Below are 20,551 nucleotides of genomic sequence, written 5' to 3'. Positions count from 1 at the left end.
GTTGCCCAGGGTGTTAACTGGAAAACAAATGACCTAGTTGGACTGCAACCCACTGCATACTGGGGGTCCCAACTGGGGGTGGGGCATCCAAGGTCCAAAGGGGAGGGGGAAGATATGCCAAAGGTTCAAGCAGACAATATTATATGCTGGAAATGTCACAGCCCAGGCAATATAGCCACCTGTTGTCCCCTGACCTCAGAGCACATAGACTGTAGCCTGGGTCATCGTCGCTGTTCATACAATGCGTATCCGGCCTGCAGAGTGAACTATCCACTCAGCAAGGCACCAAAAGCTTGTCCCCTAAAAGGTGAATGGTCGGCAAGTGATTGGACTGCTAGACTCAGGGAGTTTGGTGACCCTCATGAGGAACACACATCCTCTCCAGCTGATCCCTGGGAAGAATGTTGGAATCTGAAGCCTCCTCTGTGAAGTGCCCAACAGCCGTCACTCACATCTTCTGGGGCGATGGTCGCCGCCCCCTGCACGCTGTTTTCTTTTCAAATCCAACGCCGGCGCTGCGTAAATATTTGTGGACAGACTGCGCCTGTGCTGGCAGTGCGGCCACCCACCTCGGGAATCCCTGCCCCGCAATGTGTTATGCATTATGCACAGTGCGTGGCTAGGATTCCTGGGAATGCGCACTGCATGTCTCAGACTCTCACCCACGTCCCCGCCTTCCAGCCTCTGGCTATTCAGCTGAGCTCATCCTGCCGCCTCCTCCTTCTGCTCATAGCAATCGCCGGGAAAGAAACAACCTACGAAACTTGCCTGCTAGCTGGCTGGAAGGCGGGGGGCGGGGGACGTGGGTGAGAGTTGGATTTGAAAAGAAAACAGCGCGCAGGGGGCGGCGACCATCGCCCCAGAAGATGTGAGTGACGGCTGTTGGGCACTTCACAGAGGAGGCTTCAGACCCGCCTCCGTGGACAAAGACAGGTATTTCTGCAGAGTTTCAAAACGCTTTATTTTAATAATACCTGAACACAAAACTAAAAGAGCCACCTTGTTAGAATGCAGCATTACTGCTGCACAAGGTGGCTCTTTTAGTTTATAACGGCTGCAGGGGGGTGACAGTGGCCCTTTAAAAAAGTGCGGGATGATTTTTGTCTATAAATATCCCAGGTTTCTGTCAGCTGTTCATTAAACCTGCAAAAGAGGGAAGCACCTGCCTTATTAGTGGGAAAATTGCCCAGCCTGGCTGGGTGGATTTGGTTTTATGGTTATGATATAATGGTTGTAATTTATTAATTTGTTTTTTATTAAAGATTTAATACAATACTCTTAATAAAGATCATGGCCTTTTCTTTATCCAACATTGGTGTCCTGGTGTATTCTTTCAGTTGGGTATCTCTGAATGGGTTTTGTGTTAGCATGCCTCTATACAGAATGATGCCCCTACAGTTCATTTCCGCACACAGTTTGATGCCTCTACACCCTTCCAAACACAGTCTGATGCCCACAAGGTACATACCTTCACACAGTGTGACTCTCCCACAGCTCCTCATGCACAGTAAGGAACCCACAGTATTTGTGTGCCAAAGTCAACTTTGTGAATAGAGTTCTAGCAAGTTTATACAACCACCACTTCTATAAACAAGTAATGGAGCATTGCTAGTACATGCTCATTACCTCTTTATTCAAAAACGTTGCTTTTTGGACCCTGCACTTGTGACTAGTAATGTCCCAGCTATCAGACCCACACATCGTCGGACTGGAGTAGTATGAGCCCACCAGAGAAAATCATTCTAGGGGCCCACCATGCTTAAGGAGTATTAGCTGCAGAGTCTTCCCTTAGCTTCCATCTAGTCAAGCACCCTTTTCGGCAGCAGATAATTTTCTGTGAAAAAAGACAAGTGCTGCTGAGAACAATGATATTCTATAAGCACAGAAATATTTTATTATTTAGACGTGTCACATACACACACTAGGAAGGAAAAAGAGCCGTAAGCACTACCCTGTGAGGGTGCCCGGGTAGGATCCCACACCATATAGCAATATAAAATAAACCCGGCACTCAACTTATGGTGAATCTCTTGGGATTTATTAACAAGAGAGAAGATAAACGTTTCGGCCTATGTTGGCCTTCTTCAGTAACGTGCTGCCTACTGAAGCGGTGAATGGTGAGGCAGTCAAAATCTGCCAGTGCTGTTAATTCAGGAAGTAAATAGATGCAGGCTCACAGGATCCGACTGTTACAGGGTCTGGAATAACGTGGGTGGCCTGAGAGGAGCTGTGGTTCAAGTATGTCCTGGCGACTAGCGGTGGGTTTCCAATGGTTCCCAGGGTCTGAAGGAGGGTGAGTATATTCCTATTAGGTATATACTCACCCTCGGACGCGCCCTGCTTCTTTCCGGCAGCCTTCCTTCCTAAGAATCAGCGCTTGCAGGACCTTGCGTGACGTCGCGGTGACGTCGCGGCTTGTGATTGGTCGCGCGAGTGGTCACATGGGCGGCCGCGCGACCAATCACAAGCCGCGACGTCACCCCGACATCACCGCAAGGTCCTGCAAGTGCTGATTCGAAGGAAGGAAGGTTCCCGGTTAGTACCAGGGCGCGTCAGAGGGTGAGTATAGCGATATTTTTTATTTTAATTCTTTATTTTACACTTAAATATGGATTCCGATACTGATTTCCGATATTGCAAACATATCGGAACTTGGGATCGGAATTCTGATACCAGATTCAGAAGATCGCCGACTTCATGGCCGACCCCACACAGGGGTCGGGTTTCATGAAACCCGACTTTGCCAAAAGTCGGCGACTTCTGAAAGTGGCCGACCCGTTTCGCTCAACCCTACTGAAGACTATGCATCTTTCACACTAAAGCGCTATGGTAAGGCTACGATAGTATTTGATGGTTACATTGGCGGACCAAAGACTAAGGACATTACCCATCAGCGACAGCGCAAAAAACAAACAAGTAACAAAGTGAACACTGCTGAAGGAATGAAATTTGTTGGGAAAAAGGAAGACTTCCTTTTGAAAGTGAAGAACAAACAGTCTCGTATCAATCTCATTTCACAGCGCATGAATGACAGAGGTTGCCACATAATACAATCAGAGGGGGATGCAGATGTGGAGATTGCTAAGGCAGCAGTGTCAATGTCATCCAACAAAAGTACTAGTCTCATTGGCGAAGATACAGATCTTTTGGTGTTGTTACTTCATCACGCGTCAACCAGCGATGGCAGCAAGATAAAGGGAGTCCTGCAACAGTATATGACATTAAGGTTATGAAGAAGTTCCTGGGAAACCATGCCTGCAGCAGTCTTCTGTTCCTTCATGCATTCACGGGTTGCGATGCCACTTCCGTGGTTTTGAAGGGAGACTCGGTCTTAAATAGCTGTGCTAAAATCTTTTCCACACCTAACAAAAACAGAGCTGAGATTGAAGACGCTGGGTGTAAAGCGATGGTGGCATTGTTTGGGGGCAAACCTGGAGACAATCTGTCTGCAATCAGGTCTTCTACTCTCTGCAAAAAAGTTGGTTCAGCCAAAATCTTTGTTACACCTGAACGACTGCCACCGACCTCCTCTGTAACAAAGTATCATGCCCTTTGGAGTTACCTCCAAGTCATGCTTTGGATGGACAATGGTGAGGCCATGGACACTACTGGGGATGGGAATTGCAGAACAACAGTCTAGTTCCAGTGATGATGGATACTTCACCCGCGCCAGAAGCACTTCTGAAAATAAGTCACTGCAATTGTTCTCGTGGTTGTAGTACACTTCGGTGCACTTGCAAAAGACACAGACTTACCTGTTCACGGGTATGCGGACCATGTCAAGAAGGGCATTGTGACAATATGAGTGAGGAAGCAGAGTCTGATGATGAAAATAGTGACTATTTACCTGACACGCTTATTCAGTGATGAAGTAGGTCTTAAAATGCACTGTGTGTTAATTCTATAATTTGTAGAAATGTATACGTATGTCATGATGTCATGGATGACATCATGACCTCGCCTGTCCATGTACAGTACAGACCAAAAGTTTGGACACACCTTCTCATTTAATGATTTTTCTGTATTTTCATGACTATGAAATTTGTACATTCACACTGAAGACATCAAAACTATGAATTAACACATGTGGAATTATAAACTTAACAAAAAAGTGTGAAACGACTGAAATTATGTCTTATATTCTAGGTTCTTCAAAGTAGCCACCTTTTGCTTTGATGACTGCTTTGCACACTCTTGGCATTATCTTGATGAGCTTCAAGAGGTAGTCACCAGGAATGGTTTTCACTTCACAGGTGTGCCCTGTCAGTTTTAATAAGTGGGATTTCTTGCCTTATAAATGGGGTTGGGACCATCAGTTGTGTTGTGCAGAAGTCTGGTGGATACACAGCTGATAGTCCTACTGAATAGACTGTTAGAATTTGTTTTATGGCAAGAAAAAAGCAGCAAAGTAAAGAAAAACGAGTAGCCATCATTACTTTAAGAAATGAAGGTCAGTCAGTCCGAAAAATTGGGAAAACTTTGAAAGTGTCACCAAGTGCAATGGCAAAAACCATCAAGCGCTACAAAGAAACTGGCTCACATGAGGACTGACCCAGGAAAGGAAGACCAAGAGTCACCTCTGCTTCTGAGGATAAGTTTATCCGAGTCACCAGCCTCAGAAATCACAGGTTAACAGCAGCTCAGATTAGAGACCAGGTCAATGCCACACAGAGTTCAAGCATCAGACACATCTCTACAACAACTGTTAAGAGGAGACTTTGTGCAGCAGGCCTTCATGGTAAAATACAGTAGCTGCTAGGAAACCACTTCCAAGGACAGGCAACAAGCAGAAGAGACTTGTTTGGGCTAAAGATCAGAAGGAATGGACATTAAACCAGTGGAAATCTGTGCTTTGGTCTGATGAGTCCAAATTTGAGATCTTTGGTTCCAACCACCGTGTCTTCGTGCAACGCAGAAGGGATGAACGGATGGACTCTACATGCCTGGTTCCCACCGTGAAACATGGAGGAGGAGGTGTGATGATATGGGGGTGCTTTGCTGGTGACACTGTTGCGGATTTATTCAAAATTGAAGGCATACTGAACTAGCATGGCTACCAAAGCATCTTGCAGCAGCATTCTATTCCTTCCGGTTTGTGTTTAGTTGGACCACCATTTATTTTTCAACAGGACCATGACCCCAAACACACCTCCAGGCTGTGTAAGGGCTATTTTACCAAGAAGGAGAGTGATGGGGTGCTACACTAGATGACCTGGCAAGATGATGGTTTGGGGCATGCTGGACTGCACAGAGTGAAGGCAAAAATGCCAACAAGTGCTAAGCATCTCTGGGAACTCCTTCAAGATTGTTGGAAGAACATTCCCGGTGACTACCTCTTGAAGCTCATCAAGAGAATGTCAAGAGTGTGCAAAGCAGTCATCAAAGCAAAAGGTGGCTACTTTGAAGACCCTAAAATATAAGACATATTTTCAGTTGTTTCACACTTTTTTGTTAAGTATATAATTCCACATTTGTTAATTCATAGTTTTTATGCCTTCAGTGTGAATGTACAATTTTCATAGACATGAAAATACAGAAAAATGGTGTGTCCAAACTTTTGGTCTGTACTGTAGCTAGTATAAAACTTTGTACAAAAATTGTTATATGAAATATAGAGTATACAAAATGCAAACTCTTCTGTAACCTAAAGCTACAGCTTGAAATATGGAAATATTCGTTATTTTTAGTGCGATGGCTGTCATCATAGTAACATAGTAACATAGTAACATAGTTAGTAAGGCCGAAAAAAGACATTTGTCCATCCAGTTCAGCCTATATTCCATCATAATAAATCCCCAGATCTACGTCCTTCTACAGAACCTAATAATTGTATGATACAATATTGTTCTGCTCCAGGAAGACATCCAGGCCTCTCTTGAACCCCTCGACTGAGTTCGCCATCACCACCTCCTCAGGCAAGCAATTCCAGATTCTCACTGCCCTAACAGTAAAGAATCCTCTTCTATGTTGGTGGAAAAACCTTCTCTCCTCCAGACGCAAAGAATGCCCCCTTGTGCCCATCACCTTCTTTGGTATAAACAGATCCTCAGCGAGATATTTGTATTGTCCCCTTATATACTTATACATGGTTATTAGATCGCCCCTCAGTCGTCTTTTTTCTAGACTAAATAATCCTAATTTCGCTAATCTATCTGGGTATTGTAGTTCTCCCATCCCCTTTATTAATTTTGTTGCCCTCCTTTTTACTTTCTCTAGTTCCATTATATCCTTCCTGAGCACCGGTGCCCAAAACTGGACACAGTACTCCACGTGCAGTCTAACTAGGGATTTGTACAGAGGCAGTATAATGCTCTCATCATGTGTATCCAGACCTCTATGATGTCATCGTCTTATGACATCATAGTTAGGACCTTAGTGGTGATCAATTTTTGGAAAACTTTTAATATGTTGTTCCCCACATATAATAGTAATAAAAAAAAATCATAAAATGCTTTCTTGGAATTTGTTCCGGGTCAAACCTTATTTTGACTGGACTAACAAACATTAATTCAAACAGCTGCAGGACAGTTGATTATTGGTTGGCTGTCTACCTTACATCACCTAAATAGACACAGAAGAAAAAAACCCCATTGCATATTTAATATGCCAAAAGTGGGGATACTAAGTAGTATCAACCCACATTCACAATATTTTATTGACTCCGTAATGTAACTATATAAATAGGAGAAAAACTGGAGTAACCAATAAATAAGTAAGAAAGTACAAAATGTATTTAAAAAAATCAAAGAAAATCACATATAATAAAATTGTCAATCAGGACAATGGTAATGAGGAAGTGTCTGGTATAGACACGAAACGTACGTCGGGGTCACCCGCCATCATTTGGGGCTCATTACCATCTGAGTAGTGTTGTGCACTGGGCCTGGTAAGTTTTGCCCTTAATTTATGATACAGTCCCTTTACTCTGCGGATCTCCAGCTGGGCTTGATCTATGTTGATTTACCCTGACTTTTTTTTTTTTTTTGGCTTTAAACCTTGCTATAGAGCTCCCACTGCTGCTGTGGATCTCCGCATTGTTATACAATACTTTTTTTTTTACATTTGGCTTTAAACCTTGCTATAGAGCTCCCACTGCTGCTGTGGATCTCCGCATTGTTATACAATACTTGGGCTTTATTTATTGTGCCTTATTTTTGGCTCTACTTACCTAGCACATGGACAAGCATTCAAATGTAAATCAGATAGATGTACTACCTCTGAACTCCCATGTGCACCTCACTACTGTATGTACTTCCGTGTCCTTGTCCTGATAGACAATTTTATTATATGTGTTTTTCTTTGATTTTTTGAAATAAATTTTGTACTTTCTTACTTATTTATTGGTTACTCCAGTTTTTCTCCTATTTATATACTTACATCACCTAAGCAGACATAGGGGGCAAATGTGGAGAGGGGCGTCTCTAGGGTCCCAGAATAGCTTCGAGCCTACCCGTCATACGTGTGCGTCCTAGCCAGATAAACTTGGGGGACGGAGAAGAGAAAGAACGAATACGAAAGTTGTGAGGACTATCCCGAATGCTCAGCAGGGAAGGACTACAACACACAGGAGCTAGTTGGTAGGCACTGATTTCCACCTGCAAAGGGAACTCTGGATGTGCCCATCGGACCGGCCGGACTCAGCCAGCCCGGTTAGCAGTGCTCTGGATTGCGGATCCCGAAGTCTTCAGTAAAAAGGTAAAGAGACTGCAACCTTGTGTCCTCGTTATTAACGGCGCCTCACACCATCGCCACCTACACTACTGGGAAGCCCTGGGGATATACTTCACCTGTGGGAAGGTATGCCATTCCATCACCCCAGCGGACCCCTAAGCAGCGTCGTTCACCCTGACCGAACACCACAGGTGGCGTCACGAACCCTTGACAAACTTTCATAACCCCTTTTACTGGATGCTAGGGATGAGCGACCTTTACTTTTATAGGATCCTAATACCTAATAGGAATATACTCACCCTCGGAAGCGCCCTGCTTCCTTCCGACAGCCTTCCTTCCTAAGAATCAGCGCTTGAAGGACCTTCGGTGACGTCACGGCTTCTCATTGGTCGCGCGAGCGGTCACATGGGCGGCCGCGCGGCCAATCACAAGCCGCGACGTCACCGCGATGTCACCGCCAGGTCCTGGAAGGCTGATTCTAAGGAAGGAAGACTGCCGGTTAGTACCAGGGCGCGTCAGAGGGTAAGTATTGCGATATTTTTTATTTTAATTCTTTATTTTACACTTTAATCTGAATTCCGATACCAATTCCCGATATCTTAAACATATCGGGAATCGGTATCGGAATTCCGATTCCAGATTCAAAAGATCGCCGACTTCATGGCCGACCCCACACTGGGGTCGGGTCGGGTTTCATGAAACCCGACCTTGCCAAAAGTCGGCGACTTTTGAAAAATCTCGACCCGTTTCGCTCTACCCTACTGGACGCCCCTTAGCAGGGTCACGGACCGGGTCCAGCCACTGTGACAACCGGTACCGAGCAACCCGCGGCCCTGCGCCTGGGGGCACTCCACTGCCGCTTCTATTGATCATATTGAGCACTGCACAACTGAGAGAGTGGTGAGTGCCACGAGATCAGTAGAAGCCGCAGTAGCAGGTGATGAGAAAGTTCTCATCTCACATTACTTTCTGCTGAGCATTGCAGAGTGCAGCCTGCACCAGGTATGGAATAACACACTCACCGCTGGGTGCACGTAATCATAATACAGGGCAGAGCAGGCACCAATGAATAAGGCAGGAGTCTGGTGAGGGGGTGGGCCCACAGCAGGATTCTCCGATCTCCCGGTGGGCCAATCCTACCCTGGACCCACAGGAATCAGACATTTATACAGACATTAACATTTAAGCCTGATAGTACATTTCCCACAAAACATGATGTCCCCCAAAAGGACATTTCCTCCTACAGTGTGAAGCCCCCTCAATGGCCACACAGACCCTTTACATAGAATAATGCCATTATCTAAATATTTCTACCACCATAGGAAGGATGATACAGCACATCATCAAAGCCTCTGGAGTTGATTTTCACCCAAAACTAGCGATCGCCGCACTAGTTAAGGCAACATCACAGTTTGCTCCAAACACCCAAACATCACATCTGATTCACAACACACTGATCTAAAACTCATGAAAAATATGATGCATAGCGCGTATGAGAATTTTTTAGAGCAAATTGTACGAGAATTCTTCTGCATTTGGCATATTAAGACTCCTTCATGATGCAATAGTGCTAAAAGATCCAACAGGGATAAATACCAAAAGATTTGGCTGAAAACTGTTACCAAAAAACAATTGGAATTTGAATCAGGAATCAAACAACAAAAGAAGCATCAATGCCATAAATCATGTCACTTAAGAGTGGAAAGAGGTAGCAGATACAAACTGAAGACAAGGCAATGAATGCAAAAACCGAACACCTGAATGGCGTCACCCGAAGGAGATAGAAGGGCAAGCACTCAAGCATGCAGAGGTGAATAAATATATATATGTATGTGTCTTTGACTAGCCTTGAGCTCTGATGAGGGCAAAGTTTTTCTTTACAATTTTTTTTCAATCTGTCCTGAATGATCTTTATACAATGTACCATTATACCTTACCTGGACAGTCCATACACATGTTTGATATTTATTTGTAATATTCTGAAAAATAGTGATAGACTGCATACATAATATACTGTATCATTGAATTCATAATAGATGAGATCCTATGTGGCACTATGTTGCCATCCATAAAGTCTCAAAGTAAGAATACTAGTGCTCTTGACATGCTGGATTAATTTTACTGTTGATCTGATATTTTCCTTTTTTGCAAAGAAGCAATCTTGGTTTGGTAGGTGTAATGTCATTTTTTACACTTACCTTATAGATAGTGTTGAGCATTCCGATACTGCAAATATGGGGTATCGGCCGATATTCGCTGTATCAGATTTCCGATACTGAGTTCCGATACTTTTAAGATATCGGATACCGGAATCGGAAGTTCCTATAGTGCAATGATGCATTATAATGGAGTGTGGGCGGTGCGTGGGCGGAGACTGCGTGTCTGTGTGTGCAGGCGGGGTCTGTGCGTGACCGTGGGGGTCTGTGCGGGCCTGCCGGGGGTCTGTGCGGGCCTGCCAGGGGTCTGTACGGGCCTGCCGGGGGTCTGTGCAGGCCTGCCGGGGGTCTGTACGGGCCTGCCGGGGGTCTGTGCAGCCTGCCGGGGGTCTGTGCGGGCCTGCCGGGGGTCTGTGCGGCCTGCTGGGGGTCTTTGTTTGTGTGCAGGCATTGTCTGATGGGACTACAAGTCCCATCGGGCTATGCCTGCTACAATGGCAGTGATTGACACATTAGCCAATGATGGGACAGTAGTAGTCCCATCATCCGGCTAATGTGTTGAATGTAAAAACAAAACAAAACTACATACTACATACATGCTACATGCATGCTTCATACATGCTACATACATACTACATATATACATACTACATACATACATACTACATACATACATACTACATACATACATACATACTACATACATACACTCTACATGCAACATATATACATACTACATACCACATACATACTGCATACAATATACATACTACATACATACTACATACATGATACATACATACAGTACATATTACATACATAATACATACATACTACATACATACATATATACATACTACATGCATACATACTAAATACATACTACATACATACATGCATATATACTTACTACATACATACTACATACATACCTACTACATACATACTACATATAACATACATACTACATACATACTACATACATCATACATACTACATACATCATACATACTACATACATACTACATACTACATACATACATACATACTACATACATATGGAACGCCCCCCCGTGTAGGGCAATGGGGTACTCGGAACCGGGTCCATTGGTTCTCAGTGGGGATGTCACGGTAGCTGACCTGGTCCGTGGCCCTAGGGGACGTCCGTTGAAAATGAGGGGGAAAGGTCTTTAAAGGGATAATGTTCGTGACGCCACCTGTTGTATTCGGTCTGGGTGACCGACGCTGCTTAGGGGTCCGTTGGGGTGATGTTATGGCAGCTAGATGGTATACCTTACCACAGGTGAAGTATGTCCCCAGGGCTTCCCAGAGTGTAGATAGTGGATGGTGGATGATGTAAGGCGCAGTGAATAATGAGGACACAAGGTTGCAGTCTCTTTACCTTTACTGAAGGCTTCAGCATCCACAGTCCAGGGTAGGGACCACAGGATAGGCAGAGTCCGGCCGGTCTGAAGGCAAATCCAGAGTCCCCTTATCCAGGTGGAATTCAATAGCCTTCCTCAATAGCCTGGGTGTTGTAGTACCTCCCTGCTGAGCAACTCGCTAAGGTCCTCACAACTATTGTAGATGTTAAGTCTCTTCTCTCTGCCCCCCTGATGGATAGGACAACCCCATATGACTGGTGGCCTGAGGCTTTTTATATGGACCCTAGAGACGCCCCGGCCCCCACAAGTTGCCACCGTGCCTCCTGGGTATATGGTCGGGCAGGCGATGTGGAATTAACTGTTCTGCCAGTCTCTGAAGTAACGGCATAGAGATCCTTACTCCCTTGGTGTTCTGGCTACCGGTAGTGCGCTTCAGAAGGAAGCAGCCTGCTTCTAGCTGGTCTCCCTCTGATGTTCCTCTCCTTTTGCTAAGACTTCGTTGCTCACTCACTGCAACACAATTTCTTTCGTGTCCTTTCTTAGGATGCTGCTGCATGGAATGCAGGCGCAGCTCCGTGTACCTTCACCTTCCACAGGCTGCAGTCTGGAGCTGGCTGGAACCCACTCCAAGCAGCCTCTGCCAAACTCAGTCGGGACTCACTGACTATCTCCTACTCCCTCCAGTCAGCTTCTGTCTAACTTCCTAACTAACCCACCAGCTTTACCTAAGTGTGAGGAGTGCCCTAATAGATAGAAGCATGGCTCCCCCTGGCGGACTGGAGTGTGAAGTGTGTTTTGTGGTTGTGATACCTGGACAGAAGATCTCCTTCATTGCCTTCAGACGTAAATTCACTCCCCCTGGTGGAAGAATAACATTACTGCAACGACCAGGACTCTGGGGTGCTGCACATACATACATACATACTACATACATACTACATACATACAACATATTACATACATACAACATACTACATACATACTACATACATACATACAACATACGTACATACTACATACGTACATACTACTTACATACAACATACTACATACAAACATACTACATACATACTACATACATACTACATGCTACATACATTCCACATACATACTGCATACATACTACATACATACTACATACATACATACATACTACATACATATTACATACATGCTACATACATACTGCATACATACTACATACATACATGCTGCATACATACTACATGCATACTACATACTTACTACATGCATACTACATACAATACATTCATACATTACATACAATACATACAGTGCCGGCAAAAAAAATATTTACAAGTTCAATGAAACCACAAAATCTTAATATTCAAGTAGATTCAAGTGTTTTATTGTGGATATTTTATTGCAATTAATATTTTGTCATGTCACCCTTACATTTTATCACCATCTGCAGTCGTTTAGGCATGGATTCAGCACCCCACACCATCACACTGTCAGGGTGTTTAACAGTCTTAACTGTATATTTTGGGTCATACCGTAACACAGTACTCGGACGATGCACAACCTTTGAGCCTCCCCTGATGAGCCTGAGAGTGCTCTCATCACTAAACATCACTTTCTTCCACTCTTCAGATGTCCAATCTTGATATTTCTTACAAAAGGCAAGCCTTTTATTCTTCATTGCTGCTGTGAGCAGGGGCTTCTTTGCGGCACGGCAACTTGGTAGACCCAGGTCCTTCGGCAGGCGGTGACGAATTGTCCTAGTTGCGATGTTCTGGAGGAGCATACGGTACTTGTTTTTTAGTTCAACGGCAGTTATAGAAGGATGTGACATCACTTCACGCTTCAGAAGCTTATCAGTCCTTGGTGAAGTCTTCTTAGGTGCGTCAGAGCCTGACTTCCTCTGCGGTACCATCCCAGGAGGCAATGATGCCGCCGACCGCTTCAGTTGATAAATTGCTTCTCTTGACACTCCTAGATCTCTACCTACAGCAATCACCGAATCCCCCTTCTCGAGCAGAGTCAAGGCACGGGATTTCTCTTCCATTTTAAGCTTCTTTCGACCCATTGTGGGAGATGATAAAAAACTGAGGGAGATAATAAAAGACTGCCTAATAGCAAAACTGGCTGAGCTGCACACAACAACCAATCAGAGTGCAGCTTTCGCTTTACCCGAGAAGTGAAAATTGAGCGTTGATTGGTTGATATTTGCAACAAAGCCAGCTTTAATATTAGACAATTTTTTATTATCTCCCCCAATGTGTACACTTTTAAAAAGTGAAATTATGATGTGGATTTTACATGTAAAGTTTTTTTTTGCTGCGCAAGTGTAAAGATTTTTTTTGCCGGCACTGTACATATAGACATACAGTACATATAACAAAGAATACATACTCACCATCACTTGTCATTTTGATCCCCGAAGCCAGTGTCATCTGTAAAAAAAGACTAAAATAACAAACAACCAATATACTCCCTGATCCGCAGAAATCCACGAGTGTCCCACGACGATCTCCTGTGGAGAACAGAAGTATCAGCTTATGCAAACACTTTCTAGGGGCTCCAGGACTACAATGACGGGAGCTAGGTATCCTTCCGCATTGTACTCCTCCGCCGCTGTAAAAAAAATTGTCCCTAATCTCACTTTTGGCATTGCTGTGTGAGAAATTTCCCCACCCAGCAATTGCCATAAAGAGAGACTTTGAACTATAGTAACCTCTCTGTGATGCACTGCAGGAGCCATTGTCTCCTGTCAGTGTGTCACTGAAGGTCCTATAGAGCAGTGACATCACCCGATGTCACTGTTCTATAGGGGAGATCGTCGTGGGACACTCGTTATTAATTGGACTACGGCAGACAGGTAGTATACGGTTTATTATTTTACGTTATTTGCAGATGCTGAAGTATGGTAAGTATGGTTAAATGAAGAATATTAAAATACTTTTTTCCTAATGTGTGTGTTTTATTAACCCTTTAATAGAATAGGATTAATAATGGATAGGCGTCTTATTGACGCCTTTCCATTATTAACCCGGCTTAATGTCACCTGACAATAGCAAGGTGACATTAACCCCTTATTACCCCATATCCCACCGCTACACGGGAGTGGGAAGAGAGGGGCTAAGTGCTGGAATTGGCGCATCTTACAGATGTGCCATTTCTGGGGCGGCTGCGGACTGGCATTTGTAGCCGGGGGGGGGGGGCAATATCCATGGCCCCTCTCTAGGCTATGATTATCAGCCCACAGCTGTCTGCGTAGCCTTTCTGGCTATAAAATATAGGGGGACCCCACGTTATTTTTTTTTGGGGTCCCTCTATTTTAATAGCCAGTAAAGGCTACGCAGACAGCTGCGGGCTGATATTCATAGCAGGCTACAAATATTGTCCCCCAGCCGTCGGCTTTCCCCCTTTGATGCAGAAAATTGCGCGGGAGCCCATGACGTTTTTTTCAGGTTTTTTTTAAAGTTGTGTTTTGTATATTGTATGTAGTAAGTATGTTGTATGTAGTATGTATGTAGTATGTATGTGGAGCGCCCCCAGACACGGGGCCACGCGTTCTCGGTACCGGGCCTCTCTGGTTCGGTTCTGATGCTGTCATGGTGGCTAGGGGCGTCCAATAAAGGTGGTACAGTCTGTCAGGGATTCGTGACGCCACCTGTGGTGTTCGGTCAGGGTGACCGACTCTGCTGTGGGGTCCGCTGGGGTGATGGAATGGCAGCTGGATGGTATACCTTCCCACAGGTGAAGTGTGTCCCCAGGGCTTCACAGAAAGGTGGATGGTGATGGTGTGAGGTGCAGTCAATAACGAGGACACAATGTTGCAGTCTCTTTACATCTTTACTGAAGACTTCAGGATCCGCAATCCAGAGCACGCTTAACAGGGCTATCTGAGACCGGCCGGTCCGATGGGCACTTCCAGAATTCCCTTTGCAGGTGTAAATCGTTGCCTACCAATAGCACCTGTGTGTTGTAGTGCTACCCTGCTGAGCATTCGGAATAATCCTCACAACTGCTGTTCTCATTTCGTTTGTTCTTTACAGCTCTTTCTCTCTTTAGTTCCAGATGTTTCTAGTTCAACGTCCCCAGGTATGTTATGGCTAGTACGCACCCGTATGACGGGAAGGCCTGGAGGTCTTCCGGGACCCTAGAGATGCCCCTCTCCCACTGTTGCCCCCTATGTCTTCGTAGGTGTTTAGGTTAGACAGCCAACCTATAGTTAACTGTCCTGCGGAGTTTGGAGTAAGGCGTAGAGTTGGTTACTCCCTCGGTGTTCCGGCCACCGGCTACGTGCCTCAGTAGGATGTTGCCTCGGTCTCACGGCACGACTCCTACTGGCTCTCCTTTGTGCTTGATCTCGTTTCTCACTGTCTCACAATATCCTTTGCTTCATGTCTCTTTCTTAGGATACCACCGCGGGGTGTGCAGGCGCGGTTCCGTAACTTTCTGTTCTGGTTGCTAGGTGCCTGCCAGGTTCCCACGCCTGACAGGGACCCCCCTGCGTCTTCTCCCTGCAACACCCCCTGCCACAGGATGTTGCCTGAATCCAACCCAGTCAGCTTCTGACTAACTTTCTATCCAACCCCTAGTTTTACCAGTGTGAGGAGGGGCCCAATAAATAAAGCCTTTTGCTCCCCCTAGTGGCCGGAGTGTGAAGTGTAATGTGTGCTGGTGATACCTGGTCAGTAGAATTCCTGTTATGATCAGGTAGTTCAGTACCACAATGGACATAGAAGTCAGAGCACATACAGTGACCTGACAGTAACCCAAAAACATAGAACGAGCTCTGAGACGTGGGAACTCTGCTGACCGCAATCCCTAATCCTCTCCAACCACACTAGAAGCAGCCGTGGATTGCGCCTAATGCTCCCTATGCAACTCGGCACAGCCTGAGAAACTAGCTAGCATGAAGATAGAAAATAAGCCTACCTTGCCTCAGAGAAATACCCCAAAGGAAAAGGCAGCCCCCACATATAATGACTGTGAGATAAGATGAAAAGACAAACGTAGAGATGAAATAGATTCAGCAAAGTGAGGCCCGACTTTCTGAACAGAGTGAGGATAGGAAAGGTAACTTTGCGGTCAACACAAAACCCTACAAATAACCACGCAAAGGGGGCAAAAAGACCCTCCGTACCGACTAACGGCACGGAGGTACACCCTCTGCGTCCCAGAGCTACCAGCAAGCAAGAAAAAACCAAACAAGCAAGCTGGACAGAAAAAACAGCAAACAAAAATAACAAAAGCGGAACTTAGCTATGCAGAGCAGCAGGCCACAGGAACGATCCAGGAGGAAGCAAGTCCTATACTAGAACATTGACTGGAGGCCAGGATCAAAGCACTAGGTGGAGTTAAATAGAGCAGCACCTAACGACTTCACCACATCACCTGAGGAAGGAAACTCAGAAGCCGCAGTACCACTCTCCTCCACCAACGGAAGCTCATAGAGAGAATCAGCCGTAGTACCAATTGTGACCACAGGAGGTAGCTCTGCCACAGAATTCACAACAAATTCCTTCAGTGCCATCAGACGTACCATCACTCCCCTTAGTGGCAGAGTGTCATACTGCAACGACCAGATCTCTGGGGCGCTGCACTCACCCCCGGTTAAATCCAGTACTCCTGGACTGGGAAGAAGAACAACAATACAATTCAGCAAAAGACATACAAAATTTTGAAATGCTTAAAACAAGGAAATAGAACAATGCTTCCCTTTATGGGAGGTGAGGACACTTGAACGTTACAAACAAAAACAGGATTAAATATTTTTAAATAACATTATGACTATAAATATCTCTTATCACCCAACCGGGTATTCTACTCAGTGCAAATTCTGAACAATAAGTCAACTTTTCCTTTAACCCCTTCATGACCTTGGGATTTTTCGTTTTTCCGTTTTCGTTTTTCCCTCCCCTCCTTCCCAGAGCCATAACTTTTTTATTTTTCCGTCAATTTGGCCATGTGAGGGCTTATTTTTTGCGGGACGAGTTGTACTTTTGAACGACATCATTGGTTTTAGCATATCGTGTACTAGAAAATGGGAAAAAAATTCCAAGTGCGGTGAAATTGCAAAAAAAGTGCAATCCCACACTTGTTTTTTGTTTGGCTTTTTTGCTAGGTTCACTAAATGCTAAAACTGACCTGCCGTTATGATTCTCCAGGTCAGTACGAGTTCATAGACACCTAACATGACTAGGTTACTTTTTATCTAAGTGATGAAAAAAAATTCCAAACTTTGCTAAAAAAAAAAACAATTGCGCCATTTTCCGATACTCGTAGAGTCTCCATTTTTCGTGATCTGGGGTCGGTTGAGGGCTTATTTTTTGCGTGCCGAGATGACGTTTTTAATGATAGCATTTTGGTGCAGATACGTTCTTTTGATCGCCCGTTATTGCATTTTAATGCAATGTCGCGGCGACCTAAAAAACGTAATTCTGGCGTTTTGAATTTTTTTCTCGCTACGCCGTTTAGCGATCAGGTTAATGTTTTTTTTTATTGATAGATCGGGCGATTCTGAGCGCGGTGATACCAAATATGTGTAGATTTGATTTTTTTTAATTGATTTATTTTGATTGGGGCGAAAGGGGGGTGATTTAAACTTCTATATTTTTTTTATTTTTTTCACATTTTTTTTACCTTTTTTTTTACTTTTGCCATGCTTCAATAGCCTCTATGGGAGGCTAGAAGCAGGCATAGCTCGATCGCCTCTGCTACATAGCAGCGATCTGCTGATCGCTGCTATGTAGCAGAAATAGAGGTGTGCTGTGAGCGCTGACCACAGGGTGGCGCTCACAGCCACCGGTGATCAGTAACCATAGAGGTCTCTAGGACCTCTATGGTTACCATCCTGACGCATCGCCGACCCCCGATCATGTGACGGGAGTTGGCGATGACGTCATTTCCGGCCGCCCGGCCGGAAGCGGTAGTTAAATGCCGCTGTCTGCGTTTGACAGCGGCATTTAACTAGTTAATAGGTGCGGGCAGATTGCGATTCTGCCCGCACCTATTACGGGCACATGTCAGCTGTGCAAAACAGCTGACATGTCCCGGCTTTGATGCGGGCTCACCGCGGAGCCCTGCATCAAAGCAGGGGATCTGACCTCGGACGTACTATCCCGTCCGAGGTCAGAAAGGGGTTAAAGGCATATAAGCTGAACCCACTAAAAGCCTACTACGAAATACTATAAAATGACTCAAATTGTCTTTCCCTTCTAGCTTCACCAATGCAGGACCGTCTAGCTCCTGGGCTGGGCCTACTGTCATTGTCTCTCTTTCAGCTACCAACTGTCGTTCTACGGTTCTCAGGAGGACTCTCTTTCTAACCCCTACGGGTTCACTTTCAATCTTTCCTGTCCTCAATCTCTATCAACATTATCACACTATTCTAAATTTCAACATTATCAAACTATTCTAAATTTCAACATTATCAACATTTCAACCTTTCCTAAGTAGTGTTGAGCATTCCGATACCGCAAGTATCGGGTATCGGCCGATACTTGCGGTATCGGAATTCCGATACCGAGATCCGATACTTTTGTGGTATCGGGTATCGGTATCGGATCCATAGGGATGTGTAAAATAAAGAATTAAAATAAAAAATATTGATATATTCACCTCTCCGGCGGCCCCTGGACATCACGCTGGTAACCGGCAGGCTTCTTTGTTTAAAATGAGCGCGTTTAGGACCTACGAATGACGTCCTGCTTCTGATTGGTCGCGTGCCGCCCATGTGACCGCCACGCGACCAATCAGAAGCCGTGACGTCATTCGCAGGTCCTAAATTCCTAGAATTAGGAGTTTAGTGAATGAGAATGACGTCGCGGCTTCTGATTGGTCGCGTGCCGCTCATGTGACCGCCACGCGACCAATCAGAAGCCGCGACGTCATTCTCATTCACTAAACTCCTAATTCTAGGAATTTAGGACCTGCGAATGACGTCACGGCTTCTGATTGGTCGCGTGGCGGTCACATGGGCGGCACGCGACCAATCAGAAGCCGGGACGTCATCCCTCAGGTCCTAAACGCGCGCATTTTAAACAAAGAAGCCTGCCGGTTACCAGCGTGATGTCCAAGGGCCGCCGGACAGGTGAATATATCAATATTTTTTATTTTAATTCTTTATTTTACACATTAATATGGATCCCAGGGCCTGAAGGAGAGTTTCCTCTCCTTCAGACCCTGGGAACCATCAGGATACCTTCCGATACTTGGTGTCCCATTGACTTGTATTGGTATCGGATATCGGTATCGGCGATATCCGATATTTTTCGGGTATCGGCCGATACTATCCGATACCAATACTTTCAAGTATCGGACGGTATCGCTCAACACTATTCCTAAGACAACATGTAAACATTCCCTTTAAGAGGGAGCCGAGTCTCTTGGAGGTAGTGCAGATTCTCTCTGTCTGCAAGTCCAATGAAAGCAAGACCTTCTGCGTCATGTCCAGAAGCATTATCTTCGCAAAATCTTCTTTCTTTTGTAAAACCAGTAGGGAGCACCTTTAAGAAGGTGTAAACTATATACAAAACAGTTTTGGAATCATTCACTGTTCATGATCCGGCAGTCTTTTAAACAATGATGAACTTGTGCAAAGTAGAAAAAGGAATGAAAACAATAGGGATCCCGGGTCAACAAAGGGATCCCTTCAAGAAATAACCCTGGACGGGTTTAAAGCAAAAGAGCAGTAGGGGAAACAAAGAGTTAAAGAGTTAACTATGTACATTTTCAGGTTTTCGAGGTTTAGTGCTGTAAGTCAGGGGGTAGCACCGATCGGAGTAGCCCAGCTGGATACTGGCGGCTACCAAGTGCCACATAAGGGGCTCCCTCACTCCAGAAGGGGGTCTTATGGCTTTGCATATCTCTTTTCTCATCCAATTTGGTATCAATGTCACTAGTCGTTTTTTCAGGTATCATCTGGGTTCGAATGTCAATTTTGGTAGTAGGTTCAGTAGCGGCAATAATGCCCACTGTGGTAGTAGTATTAGAATTTGTCAGTTCAGAGTTAGTCTTAGTCATGGCAGCAGGTGGCGCTGCTACGGAGCTTATCAGTAGGTCTTCTGTCACTGGGGCAGGGTCGTTCTTCATACCTGCTTCAGATGCGGTCCCTCCGGTGCCGGCCTGCTCTGTCTCTGCTGGGATCTGGAATGCTGACTGCGGGGCCTTGCGCTGCGGTGTTGTCATCTCTGTTTGCAGTATCTCACTTTCCGGCAGGGCCTTGCTTTCTGGCTTCGGAGTGCTGGAACTTCTTTCTTGCTCCGGACCAGACGAGGCCGCCGACAGACGTCTGGTGAGGCCCCCGATGACGGTCTCCTTCCACCCGGCCTCAGTGCTCAGCTGCGTCCGCCGGAGTTGATCGCT

This window comes from Ranitomeya imitator, chromosome 3 (assembly GCF_032444005.1).
Source record: "Ranitomeya imitator isolate aRanImi1 chromosome 3, aRanImi1.pri, whole genome shotgun sequence".
NCBI classification, from domain to species: Eukaryota; Metazoa; Chordata; class Amphibia; order Anura; family Dendrobatidae; genus Ranitomeya; species Ranitomeya imitator.
The sequence above is the reverse complement of the archived record's forward strand: the minus strand, read 5'-3'. Positions refer to the sequence as shown.